Source organism: Heloderma suspectum, chromosome 4 (assembly GCF_057233095.1).
Source record: "Heloderma suspectum isolate Gila_16-S chromosome 4, 16-S_ref, whole genome shotgun sequence".
NCBI classification, from domain to species: domain Eukaryota; kingdom Metazoa; phylum Chordata; class Lepidosauria; order Squamata; family Helodermatidae; genus Heloderma; species Heloderma suspectum.
The window spans coordinates 107,387,211-107,399,374 of record NC_139461.1 but is presented as its reverse complement, the minus strand read 5'-3'; the positions used below and the strand labels follow the sequence as shown (position 1 = coordinate 107,399,374).

General features: G+C 43.7%; 1 long non-coding RNA gene across 1 annotated transcript in view; it reads left to right on the top strand.

Annotated features, from left to right (window-relative positions):
• LOC146347251 (uncharacterized) overlaps window positions 1-5,524 on the top strand; it is a 79,685-nt gene extending 74,161 nt beyond the window's left edge. Inside the window, exon 3 of the long non-coding RNA XR_014790216.1 lies at window positions 5,360-5,524. This is a non-coding gene — a long non-coding RNA (uncharacterized LOC146347251). The remainder of the gene's footprint in view (window positions 1-5,359) is intronic.
• Window positions 5,525-12,164: the final 6,640 nt, after the last annotated feature.

Sequence of the window (12,164 nt, the reverse complement as noted above, 5' to 3'; positions counted from 1 at the left end):
TGAGTGAGTGGTATATGTGTTTATCCAAGTTCTTTGGACTACTGGAGAAAATTTTTGGGTGTGTGTGAAATAATGAATGCACTAAGTAGCCTTTAGCAAGTCTGCGAGACAAAAACACTGCTCTGAGTCCTTGAGGGACAATTGCGATACCATACCAGTGAAACACATGGATAAAGAAACTAATATTGACAGACAGGAATTGCCAGGACCAAATCTATGTCTATCTGAAATAGGAGACCTCATTACAGCAACCCTCTTGTGTGACTCTCTGGAGGGGGCAGGGCGAACCTGAGCAGGGGAAAGAACCAGACACAATGGCCTGACACCTCAGGTGTAAAAGCCTGAGGAAAATTGCTCTGACTGGCCTTCTGCATCTCTGGGAGCTGGGAAGAAGGTATCCATAGGGATGTACGAAAGTCACTTACCTTTCCGCGGATTATGTTGATGGTGGGGGGGGAGGCGTTCCGTCCCTCCCCCCGGAATCCTTGACGGGGGGGGAGGCAATCCGTTCCTCCCCCCCGGAATCCTCCACGGCCGGCTGTGCTCCGCGGCAGCTCTGCGGAGCAGCCGGCCAGGCCCAGCCAGGCCAGAGCCGTCTTCAGCCAGATTTCCGGCTGCAGAGGCCTCTGAGGAAAAAACAACAACAACCGCGTACCCAAATGGCGGCGGATATGGCCACCGCCATTTGCGTTCCTTATTTTTGGCCATCTAATCTACATAAATATTTACGTAGGCTAAAACGGCGAATCAAAATGGGACGCAAATAGCGCCCGCTACGCTATTTGCGTTCCCCTTTATTTTCGCCGTCATAGTCTACGTAAATATTTACGTAGACTAAGACGGCCAAAAATAAGGAATGCAAATGGTGGCAGCCATAGCCGCCGCCATTTACGTACGCAGTTGTTGTTTTTTTAACCCAGCCATGATAGGCTACGTAAATCTTTACGTAGCCTATCACGTCGTGTTTTTTTTTTTAAACCCAGCCATGATAGGCTACATAAATCTTTACGTAGCCTATCACGTCGGGTTTTTTTGGTTTTTTTTACAAGACTGCAAATGGCGGTGGCGGCAGCCAGTCGGAAGACCAGCCACCGCCGCTGAAGCCGCCGCCGGAGCCGCCGCCAGAGCCGCTGCTGCCTGGAAGATCCGGCCCAGGTAAGTCTCGTCCCGGGGGGGATCCGCGGGGGATCCGCGGGGGGGCAGGGGGCAGGCCTTTCCACCACGGAGTTTGGGGGGTCGAATGCACTGGCATTCGGCCTCACCAAGATCCATGGCAGAATTCTCTGACATCCCTAGGTATCCAGTGCTGCAATTGGTCTGCCCGTTGTGTGACATTGGGGGGTTGGTTGCATCTCTCTCTCCCCCCCACCCTGCTTTTTCCTTATTTCAGGGGAAAGGCCCAGGCAAAGTGTAGATCACACAGCCTATCATGCTGTTCTACTAGTTATTAATAAATTTCTTTAAAAAAAATTTCTTTAATAAATTTAAATTGTTTATGTGCTAATATTTTGGGATCAAACTTAAGAGATGGTTTCGTGTGCTTCCATTTTACCTATAGGGTTCTGGCCTATGGTAAAGGAAATAACATTTCTCCAAATATTTGTACTGCAAAAAGTTCCTTCCTTCCTTGAAATCATTTTTCCCTTGCAGTTTCTACCTCCTTGTATACCTAACACCAGGGGATGCAAAAAATATTTTGAGGAGCATATCACGAGTAATGTTAAAACCAACAATAAAACATTCTTTAAGGGTAAGGACATAAGAACATAAGAAGAGCTGTGCTGGATCAGACCAAGGGTCCATCTGTTCCAGCATTCTGTTCACACAGTGGCCAACCAGCTGCCCATGGGAAACCCACAAGCAGGACAAGAGTGCAGCAGCAACTTCCTGGCCATGTTCCCCAGCAACTGGTGTACATAGGATGCAGCCCAGAACTGGGAGTTGAAAGACTCTTTCCATCTAAAAATGCATAGGATTGTGCCCTAAGTACATCCGAAGCAGGAATACGACTAGGGAGGTGGTTGGATGTGGGATGACAGGGATACTAAAGAAGGATGTGGAGATAGCAAAAAACTTGAATGAATTATTTTCATCTGTCGTCACTATGGAGGATGTAGGGCAGATACTCATTCCTGAACTGAAATTTTCAGGAAAGGAGTCTGAGGAACTAATGCAAATAGTTGTGACCAGAAATTAAGTTCTGGACCTTATTGAATAAAATGACAATAAATAAATCACCAGGTGCAGATGATATCAATCTAAGAGTTCTTAAATGTTAAATCTAACCAAATCTAACAAAAATGTGTAACATGTCCCTAAGATTGGCTTCCGAACCAGAGGACTGGCCAGTGGTCAATGTAATGCCAGATTTTAAAAAGGAAGTTACAGGCTGGGTAGCTTAATGTCTGTTCTGGGTAAAATGATGGAAAGTTTTAAAGGTAAAATTATCAAGTATATAGAAGGACAAGTCTTGCTGATGAAGAATCAGCATGGCTTATACAGAGGTAAATCCTGTCTCACTATCCTTCTAGAGTTCTTTGAGAATGTCAACAAGCATGTGGATAGGGGTGATTCTATAGACATTATTTATTTGGACTTCCAAAACCTTTTCAAAAGCCTCCTGAGCAAATTAGGCAGTCACGTGATAAATGAAGAAGTCCTGTTATGAATTGGCAACTGGTTAAAGAACAAGAAGCAGAGAGTAGGAATAGGTGGACAGTTTTCACAATGGGTGGATGTAAAAGTGGAGTCCACCAAGGATCTTGTTCATGAATGATCTAGAGTTAGGGCTGAGCAGTGAGGTGGCCACGTTTGCTGATGGCAACATGTTATTTTGGGTGGTTAAAATAAAAAGAGATTGTAAAAGCTCCAAAACAATCTCTCTAAACTGGCAGAATGGGCATTGAAATGGCACAAATGCAGTTCAATGTAAGCAAGTGTAAACTGATGCACACTGGGGTAAAAAATCCCAACTTCACATATACACTGATGGGATCTGAACTGACAGTAACTGACCAGGAAAGGGATCTTGCAGACATGGTGGATACCTCAGTGAAAAGGTCAGTCTGTAACTGCTGTGAAAAAGGCAAATTCCATGTTTGGCATCATTAGGAAAGGAATAAAAAATAAAATTGCTAATATCTGTGGTGTGATCCCACTTGAAATATTGTGTGGTTTTAGTTGCTGCACTTCAAAAAGGATAGTGGAGGTGTATCCACGGTCAATTTGCTGTGAGCTGGCTCCATTTCGACGCCATTTGGGACACATGACATCGTAGCCATCCTGCAGCCACCTTGGAACTTTTCACAAAAAAACCAGATTTCCTGAGACTACTTTAAGTCCAGTTCTTTTCTTTAAGTTGGGTTATCTGCGGTATAGTTGTTGTGTGCGCAACCCCTGCATTTACTTTGGATATCCTAGCCCTGCCCAGGTGTGTGCCTTTCACCGTGACCCCGGTCAAGGGGTGTTTTTCCTTCCCTGTGTTTCCCAGCACAAACCAATTAGTGTCTACTCAGAAGTAACTCCCATTGTGGTCAAAAAGGCTTGACCCCTGAATGTGCACTTCAGAATTTACAGAGATCCCCCTCAATTGAAATAGACATTTTAAAGCATTAATTCCCTAAAGGCTGTAAAACGCTATCTCAAAGCTGCAATTCTCCGATGTTTGGTTTATTTCTGTTCAGAAGTAACTAATTCGCATCTTCGACCCTGTGCTGCATTGGGTTGGAACGGGGCTTGTTTCCTATCCCTGTGTTTCCTATCCGTGTCTTTCCCAGCGCAAACATATGTGTGTCTACTCAGAAGTAACTCCCATTGTAGTCAATGAGTCTTGTTCCCAAAATGCGCACTCCAGAAGTTACCGAGATTCCCATGCATCGAAATAATGCATTTAGGAGCCTTAATGTTGAAGCTGTGTGTCTTTAATGTTTGCTTTCTTGCTTTTCAGAAGTAATTAATTTGCAGCTTCGATCCTTTGCAGCATCGGGAGCTTCAGCAGAAAGGAGAAAAGGGATAAAAACGGGGGCTGGTTGGAGCCATGGTGCTCCAAAGTACTCAGAGGGTTAACTCTGCTAAAGGCTGTGAAGTGCTATGTTGAAGCTGCTTTCTCAGCTGTAAGGGAGTAATTAATGTGAAGCTTCAAAGCTTCAATTGTTCGCAGCATCAGGAGCTTCAGGGGAGAAAGAAGGCCGCACCACTATTTCTTTAAAGTTTGCTTTGGATTAATTAATGCTTCGCTTGTTCACAGTTTTGTCAGCTATAAGGAAGGACAGGGAAGCCTCTCGCATTAGTTGATCAGCCTTTGCCACTCTGATGATATTCACTCCAATCCCCCCACCCCACCTGGAAGTAAGTTCCTGTGAAGGGACTTAGAATGGTGCATTGCACTCATTTGTGGAGCTCTGTGCAGACCAAAGCTGGCTCCTTGAAAAATCCAGGCAAGCCACCATTGGCTTTGCCTTCTGTTGCCGTGGAGACTTATGACTTTCATAAGTCATTATATTTTCAGAACCTGATCTGGCAGCACTGGCAATGGGCTGTGGCTGACTAAATGGTTCTTCTGGCATTAGTATTTTAAATTCTACTGTATGTATACTGCAAGCTGAATCTTTTGAATTGCTGAATATTCCCAATTAAACCACTGTGATTTCCTTATTTATATTCTGGCACAGTATAGCTTTATATAGTTCTATACCTGTCAATCTTATCCTAAGAACATTCCTTGGAGCTGTATTCCATTGATTTTGCTAGGAATACTTCCAAGTAAATGTGCTTTAAGATTGCACCCTATTGGTTCCCTCTATAATTGCTTTCACCAGCACCAAAAAGTTATAGATAATCTGGTGTATGCTTATTTTTATGAAGAGTCACTCACTTAAATTAATCAGAAGATAATCCATTTCAAATTAGGGGTGGCTAGGAACAAATAGTGGCTATATATGTCCACTAAAAGTTCAGTAGTTTGTGTCAGCTGTAATGTTTATCCATTTGCCTTTGGTGTGGAAATTTCAGACATACCAGTTCTCCCAGTGGGGATACTACTATTTCCTGGGAAAGGAATATTGCATGTCCTTTCTCAACATTTTCATATTTTCTCTCCCTCTTTCTGTCAGTCTTTGGAAATGCAGAGATGCACCATGATTTAAAACAAACAAACCAAATCCAATGGGAATGAAGTAGAGCCTCTTATCGTGGGGACTCAAAACATGTGTGCTATAAAAGAAACTAATATATTTATAAACTAAAAAGTGCACATCCTTTAGTTTTTATTTAAACAATTACAAATTCACCCAGCATTAGAAATGGAGCTGTAAGCTGTTGCACCCTAAGCATATATTTTTGTCATTTGTTTTATATATAGATATAGATATATAGTTGAAGATGGAAACCATCAGCATTGAAGTAAACAAGGAGTGTTATAATATTTGACCTTAGAAAAGCATGAAGACCTCAGTGTTACACAGAGAAACAGAACAAACTCATGGATCTTGAGAAATGGCTCAAATAAAATTCCCATAATGCAATTAACATGATTTCACTGATTATTAGAGAAAATGTTTCTTATGACTTCAACAGCACAGGCCTATGCAAGTCTTCTTAGAAGTAAGCCCCATTGAATTCAGTGAGACTTACTCCCAGGTAAGTGTGTATAAGATAGCTGTCTTAACGTTCCCGCTCCTCCCTGAAAAGATCTCAGAGGCTGACAGGCATCCTGTGCAGAGTGGGAGGAACACAGAGGCGATCTTTGCCTCCGCGCTCCTCCTGCTCTGCATTTTTGCTAGATGAGTTTTTTTGCCTGTCTAGCTGGGGCTCTGAGGAGAGGGGGGGAAGGAGGCTGGGGAGGCTGGAGGATTCTTCATAAACCAGCCTTCCCAGTCCCTCCTGCCCCCCGCCCACACAACTGCTTCCTTCCATCTCCAAAGTTTCCTTGCATTCTCAAAGAGGCAGCCAGCTGGGTTCCTCTACACCAGGTGGGAGGAGGAAGGGAGGGGTGGGGAGCTCAGCCTCCTGGGTCCGAGCACTGTCTCCAACCTTGGTTCTAGAAATCTAAACTATCCTATGACCCCCCAGGCACTGTTGATAAGCAATTGTTTTACTATGCAGTTTCAGACCTAATACATACAATTACGTTTTGTAAAAATGTGAATATACTGGTGATGCTTAAGGTTCAATTAATGTTATGATACTGTAGTTCAGGCCTGCCAAACTCATGACCTCCCAAGAAACTTCTTGGGTTGGATCCAGATTTAGTTGTACAGAGTAGACCCACTGAAATGAATGAGGCTTAAGTTAGCTATGACATCTTCCATTAATTTCAGTGGATCTAACCCCCCTGTTTCTGTAATCTATGTGAGATTGCTAGTCATGTACCTGCTAACCACAGAACACAACTAGAGTACAGTCCAATGCCTGTGAGTCTGACAGGCCAGCTGAAGTCGAAATGATCTATCAGCCTTAGGAAACCTGTACTTACACATGCTAAATAACTCTGGTAGTACTATGTTCACAGTAATTATAGGTTGCTGATACTTGAATGGATTGTGTAACTGGATAGGGAGGAGGTACAGCTAGTTTGGATAAATAGTGGTCTTAGATAAATGAATCAGGGTAAAGCAGGGCTATTGCACAAAGCTCTAGCAACTTTTTTTTAATCCACAACCTCCCTTGTCAATATTTGCTAACTATTTGGGACATTATTTTTTAACATATCCTGAAAAATAGAGAAAGGTAAAGAACATTCCTCTAAGAAACTCTGGAATAGACAGACATTTAAAAAAGAAACTAGTCTGCTGGGAGCTGAACTATATTTAGTTTTCTAATGAAGAAAGCAGCTGTATTTTAATAAGCAAGGCACTGTGTAACATGAAGAGTCTATGGCCATGTTCACCTATTTCTGATGTTTATGGGGCACTAGAGAAGTGAAGTCTTTTGAGATTTTACAGTCTAAGGAAGCAGTCATCTTTGAAACTAGTATTCCAGATACTCGCAGAGAGTTTAGTGAGTAAATGGTTTCAGGCTTTCAGCAGGGTTCTAAATTTTGTCATAATGAGCATCCACTGGGAAAAAATACCCTCAAAGTAAACAGATCGTTTTCGTTACCAAGATGAGAAACCTGGATCTCTGTCAATGGAAGTCTACTTTACTGGAAGCTTACTTTTTGAATGGGCAGCTATCTAGACTATATTACTGCATCTCACGGTTCAGTGCAAAAAAAAAGAAGCTTTGGCCAAAGGGAAAATATCTTTCTCTGTGGTCTGATGATCTTCTCAGATAATCTTTTTTGGACAATAAATGCATAGTTGTTGCAGAGCTACCATATTGCACCTTAACAATACCATATTGTTAAGGTGCATTATTTTGTTGTTGGGAAAAAGTTATTCTTCCTCTGTTGGCATATCTATTGCTGTCATGAGTGCTTTGTGCACTGTGGTTGCATGAATTCTATTAGCATCATGGATCAATAACTATGACATTACTAGTGATATAACTTCTTTCCCTGTATCTGCACAGTGGTATGATGGATTGGATCAAACTGCTGCAGCCCTGATCCAGCAGCAGCATCTCACATGTTGCAGGGGATAGTGTGCTGCCCTCCAATGGTTAGAGCACAGAAATGTAGAGAGCAGAACTGACTAGCTTACCCACCTATCCAGGGCCCAATCTACATGGCCAATTTAAAGCGGAGGGAAACCATCTTGGGGTTGAGGGAGAGCACCTTGGGGTTGGTCACAAAAGATGCTGCTGCCACCAATTTGCAGCAACCCAGCAGCTTCCCTCTGGAAAAGGAACATTTTCACAAAGTAGATTTAGTGTACTGTTTTCCTTAAATGTGGCTCCCATGTGGTTCCGCTGCAATTTGCCCTGTCCACCAATATTAAATCCTGTGCGTGGTGTTTCTGTGACCTGGCCATGACCTGGTCAAGGGGTGGGGCTGCCCAGGGTGCTTTTGGACATGGGCTTCCTTTCCCCCTTAGCAGTACTTCACATCACCCATTCAGAATAGCGCATCAGTTTGCTTTAGCCATTCATAAATAGCAGCCTCTGGTTCTCTGAATCACAATCATGCGATCACGCCAATTCTCCCCTTCAGAAGAGCGCATTAGTTTGCTTTCCTCCATTCAAAAATAGTAGCTGGTTTCCTCCTTGATGTGTGCAGGTGAGTGCGTGGGGAGGATGAGGAGACTTCCCAGCTGAAACAAGACTTCAGTGCCAGAGAAGCAGAGACAGCAGCAGCAGTAGCCACCCCCACCGGCTCCAGACCACAAGCAGAGGGAGGCAACTGCAGCCCTTTCTCTCCGTGCAGGACTGTCAGTCTGTCCTCAGGCTTCAGTATTGCTGCTTCATGGTCCCAGTTGTTGCAAGGGGAAAGGTGTAGGGTAAACTACTGGACATGACTCATCTCTTCCATTAAACTTCCCTGAGCAGGGAAGCATAGAGAGGGGCGGGGAGCAAGCCCCTCTCATTCGCTGAACAGCATCTCTGCTGTTGATCATGTTCATCCGGTTACCACAATCCACTGACAACTAAAGAACACATAGAGGGGTAGGAGAAGGGATGGCCAGGAACAGGAGCCTGCAACTGTGGTATTTCGCAGTTGCGTTACAGTAATACAACTAAAGAATACACAGAGGGGAAGGAGAGGGGGTGGCCAGTACAGAAAGGGAGCATAGACAGAGTGAGAACAAGCCTTTCTCATTTGCTGAGCAGCATCATAGAATCATAGAATAGTAGGGTTGGAAGGGGCCTACAAGGCCATCAAGTCCAACCCCCTGCTCAATGCAGGAATCCAAGTCAGAGCATCCCTGACAGATGGCTGTCCAGCCTCATCTTGAACGCCTCCAGTGTGGAAGAGCCCACCACCTCCCTAGGTAATTGGTTCCACTGTGGTATTGCTCTAACAGGACGTTTTTCCTGATGTTCAGCTGGAATCTGGCTTCCTGTAACTTGAGCCCATTATTCCGTGTCCTGCACTCTGGGATGATCGAGAAGAGATCCTGGCCTTCTCTGTGACAACCTTTCAAGTACTTGAAGAGTGCTATCATATCTCCCCTCAGTCTTCTCTTCTTAAGACTAAACATGCCCAGTTCTTTCAGTCTCTCTTCATAGTGCTTTGTTTCCAGTCCCCTGATCATCTTTGTTGCCCTCCTCTGAACCCTCTCCAGTTTGTCTGCATCCTTCTTAAAGTGTGGTGCCCAGAACTGGACACAGTGGTCCAGATGAGGCCTAACCAGTGCTGAGTAGAGGGGAACTAGTACTTCCCGGGATTTGGAAGCTATGCTTCTATTAATGCAGCCCAAAAGAGCATTTGCCTTTTTTGCAGCCACATCACATTGTTGTCTCATATTCAGCTTGTGATCGACAACAATTCCAAGATCCTTCCCGTTTGTAGTGTTGTTGAGCCATGTATCCCCCATCTTGTAACTGTGCATTTGGTTTCTTTTTCCTAGGTGCAGAACTTGGCATTTATCCCTATTAAATTTCATTCTGTTGTTTTCTGCCCAGCACTCCAGTCTATCAAGAACACTTTGAATTTTGTTTCTGTCTTCCAAAGTATTAGGTATCCTGCCCAATTTTGTGTCATCTGCAAATGTGATCAGCATTCCCTGCACCACCTCCTCCACGTCATTAATAAAAATGTTGAAGAGCACTGGGCCCAGGACTGAGCCCTGTGGTACCCCACTCGTTACCTCTCCCCAGTTTGAGAAGGCCCCATTGATAAGCACTCTTTGAGTCCGATTCTGTAGCCAACTGTGGATCCACCAGATCGTTGTTTCATCTAGCCCACTTTGAGCTAGTTTGCTCATCAGGATATCATGGGGCACTTTGTCGAAAGCTTTGCTGAAGTCAAGGTATATTATGTCCACAGCATTCCCACAGTCCACAAGGGAGGTGACCTGATCAAAAAATGAGATCAGATTCGTCTGGCAGGACTTGTTCTTGACAAATCCATGTTGGCTTTGAGTAATCACTGCATTGTTTTCAAGGTGCTTACAAATGGATTGCTTTATCATCTGCTTCAGAATTTCCCCAGGGATTGATGTCAGACTGACTGGTCTGTACTTCCCAGGTTCTTCCTTTTTACCCTTTTTGAAGATAGGGACAACATTAGCCCTCCTCCAGTCATCTGGCACATCACCAGTCCTCCATGATTTCTCAGAGAATAGACAGTGGTTCTGAGAGTTCTTCTGCCAGTTCCTTTATGACTCTAGGATGCAGTTAATCTGGCCCTGGAGATTTGAACTCATTGAAAGTAATTAGGTGTTCCTTGACCATATGCCTATTGATCTCAAGCTGCAATCCTGCCCCTTCAGCCTGTCCTTTGCCTTTGCCAGGGGGGTCATAGACCCTCTTTTGGGAGAAGACTGAGCCAAAGTAGGAATAGAGCACCTCTGCCTTTTCTTTGTCATCTGTTATCGTTTTACCATCCTTATTTAATAGCTGAACAACCATTTCTTTCCTCTGCCTTTTACTATGCACGTAGCTGAAGAAAGCCTTTTTGTTGTTTTTAGCATCCCTCGCTAACCTCAGCTTGTTCTCAGCTTTAGCCTTCCTGGTGCCATCCCTGCAATTCTGTGCTACCTGCCTGAACTCTTCCTTTGTTACTTGGCCTTCTTTCCACTTCCTATATGTGTCCTTTTTTTGTTTTCAGGTCATCTCTAAGCTTTTTGTGAAGCCACATTGGCTTCTTCTGTTGTCTTCCACCTTTTCTTCTTGTTGGAATTGTTTGTAATTGTGCCTTGAGAATTTCCTTTTTTAAAAGCTCCCACCCATCTTGGACTCCTTTTCCCATTAGCGTCACATGGGACCTTACTGATCATTGTTCTGAGTTTATTAAAATCAGCTTTACTAAAATCCAGGGTATGCGTTTGACTACACTCGACTTTTGTTTCCCTTAGAACCAAGAACTCAAGTACAACATGGTTGCTTTCCCCCAGGGTTCCTGTAACTGCTGCTTTATCCAGTAAGTCATCTCTGTTGGTTAGGATCAAGTCAAGGATAGCTGATCCTCTAGTTCCTTCCTCTGCTTCTGTAGGAGGAAATTATCCACCACACAAGTCAGGAATTTCCTGGAGGGGCCATGTTTTGCAGAATTTGTCTCCCAACAAATATCGGGGAAATTGAAGTCCCCCATTACTACTACATCATGCTTCCTTAAAACATTGGCTATTTGTTTTTCAAAAGTTTCATCCTTGTCTTCTCCTTGATTGGGTGGCTGGTAGTAGACTCCAACCATCAGGTTCCTTTTATTCTTTGCTCCATTTATTTTGATCCAAATGCTCTCGATGGGGCTACCAAGCTCATCCTCCTGTATTTCTGTGCAGAGATATGTATTTTTCACATACAGTGCAACCCCACCTCCCTTTCTGTTCCTCCTGTTCTTTTTGAACAAGTTATATCCTTCAATTGCTGTATTCCAGTCATGGGAGTCATCCCACCAAATCTCAGTTATACCTATCAAGTCATAATTTCCCTCGTGTATTAAGAGTTCAAGTTCGTTCTGTTTGTTTCCCATACTCTGGCCATTAGTATATAGACATCGAAGACCATGTGCTTCATAGTCTGGCTTTCTTCCTACATATGTCAGAAGACTATTATTGGGTGCTATTAGAGCTGTTCTCTCCATTGCAGTGCATGAGCCTACATCCACTGTTACCCCCAACTTTACATCTCCCTTCCCCGTAGGATTCAGTTTAACATCATCAACTCCATCTTTGGAGTTGATGATGTTCACTTCAACTGGTGGGACTCTGCCCACCCAACCCCAAAGTAATGTGGTTTAAAGTACTCTGTGTGACTTGTGAAAGTGGGTTTTTAGGTGGTGCATACTCCTCTTTTCTTGCTTTGTGTGCTGCTGATGGCCAATTTCATGATAATTTGGATAAAAGCTGAAAACACTTCTGCCTGTGTTTCCATGTAGACTGGACCCAGGATGGCAACAGGCAGAAGCAGCTGAAGAATGCTCACCTCAGAGGCATGGAGACAAGGAAAAGCAGCAGGCTGTCTTTAAAATATATGTAATTTAATTTTTTGACAGTTGTGCACTCCTCCTCCCCAGCACTGGAGTACATTTATCCTGATTTTATTTTTGCCTTGAAGCAGCAAATAACTATGCTATTGAAGCAAAGCTTCTGTTCCCATTCAAGTATGTGCATTTTTCACCATAA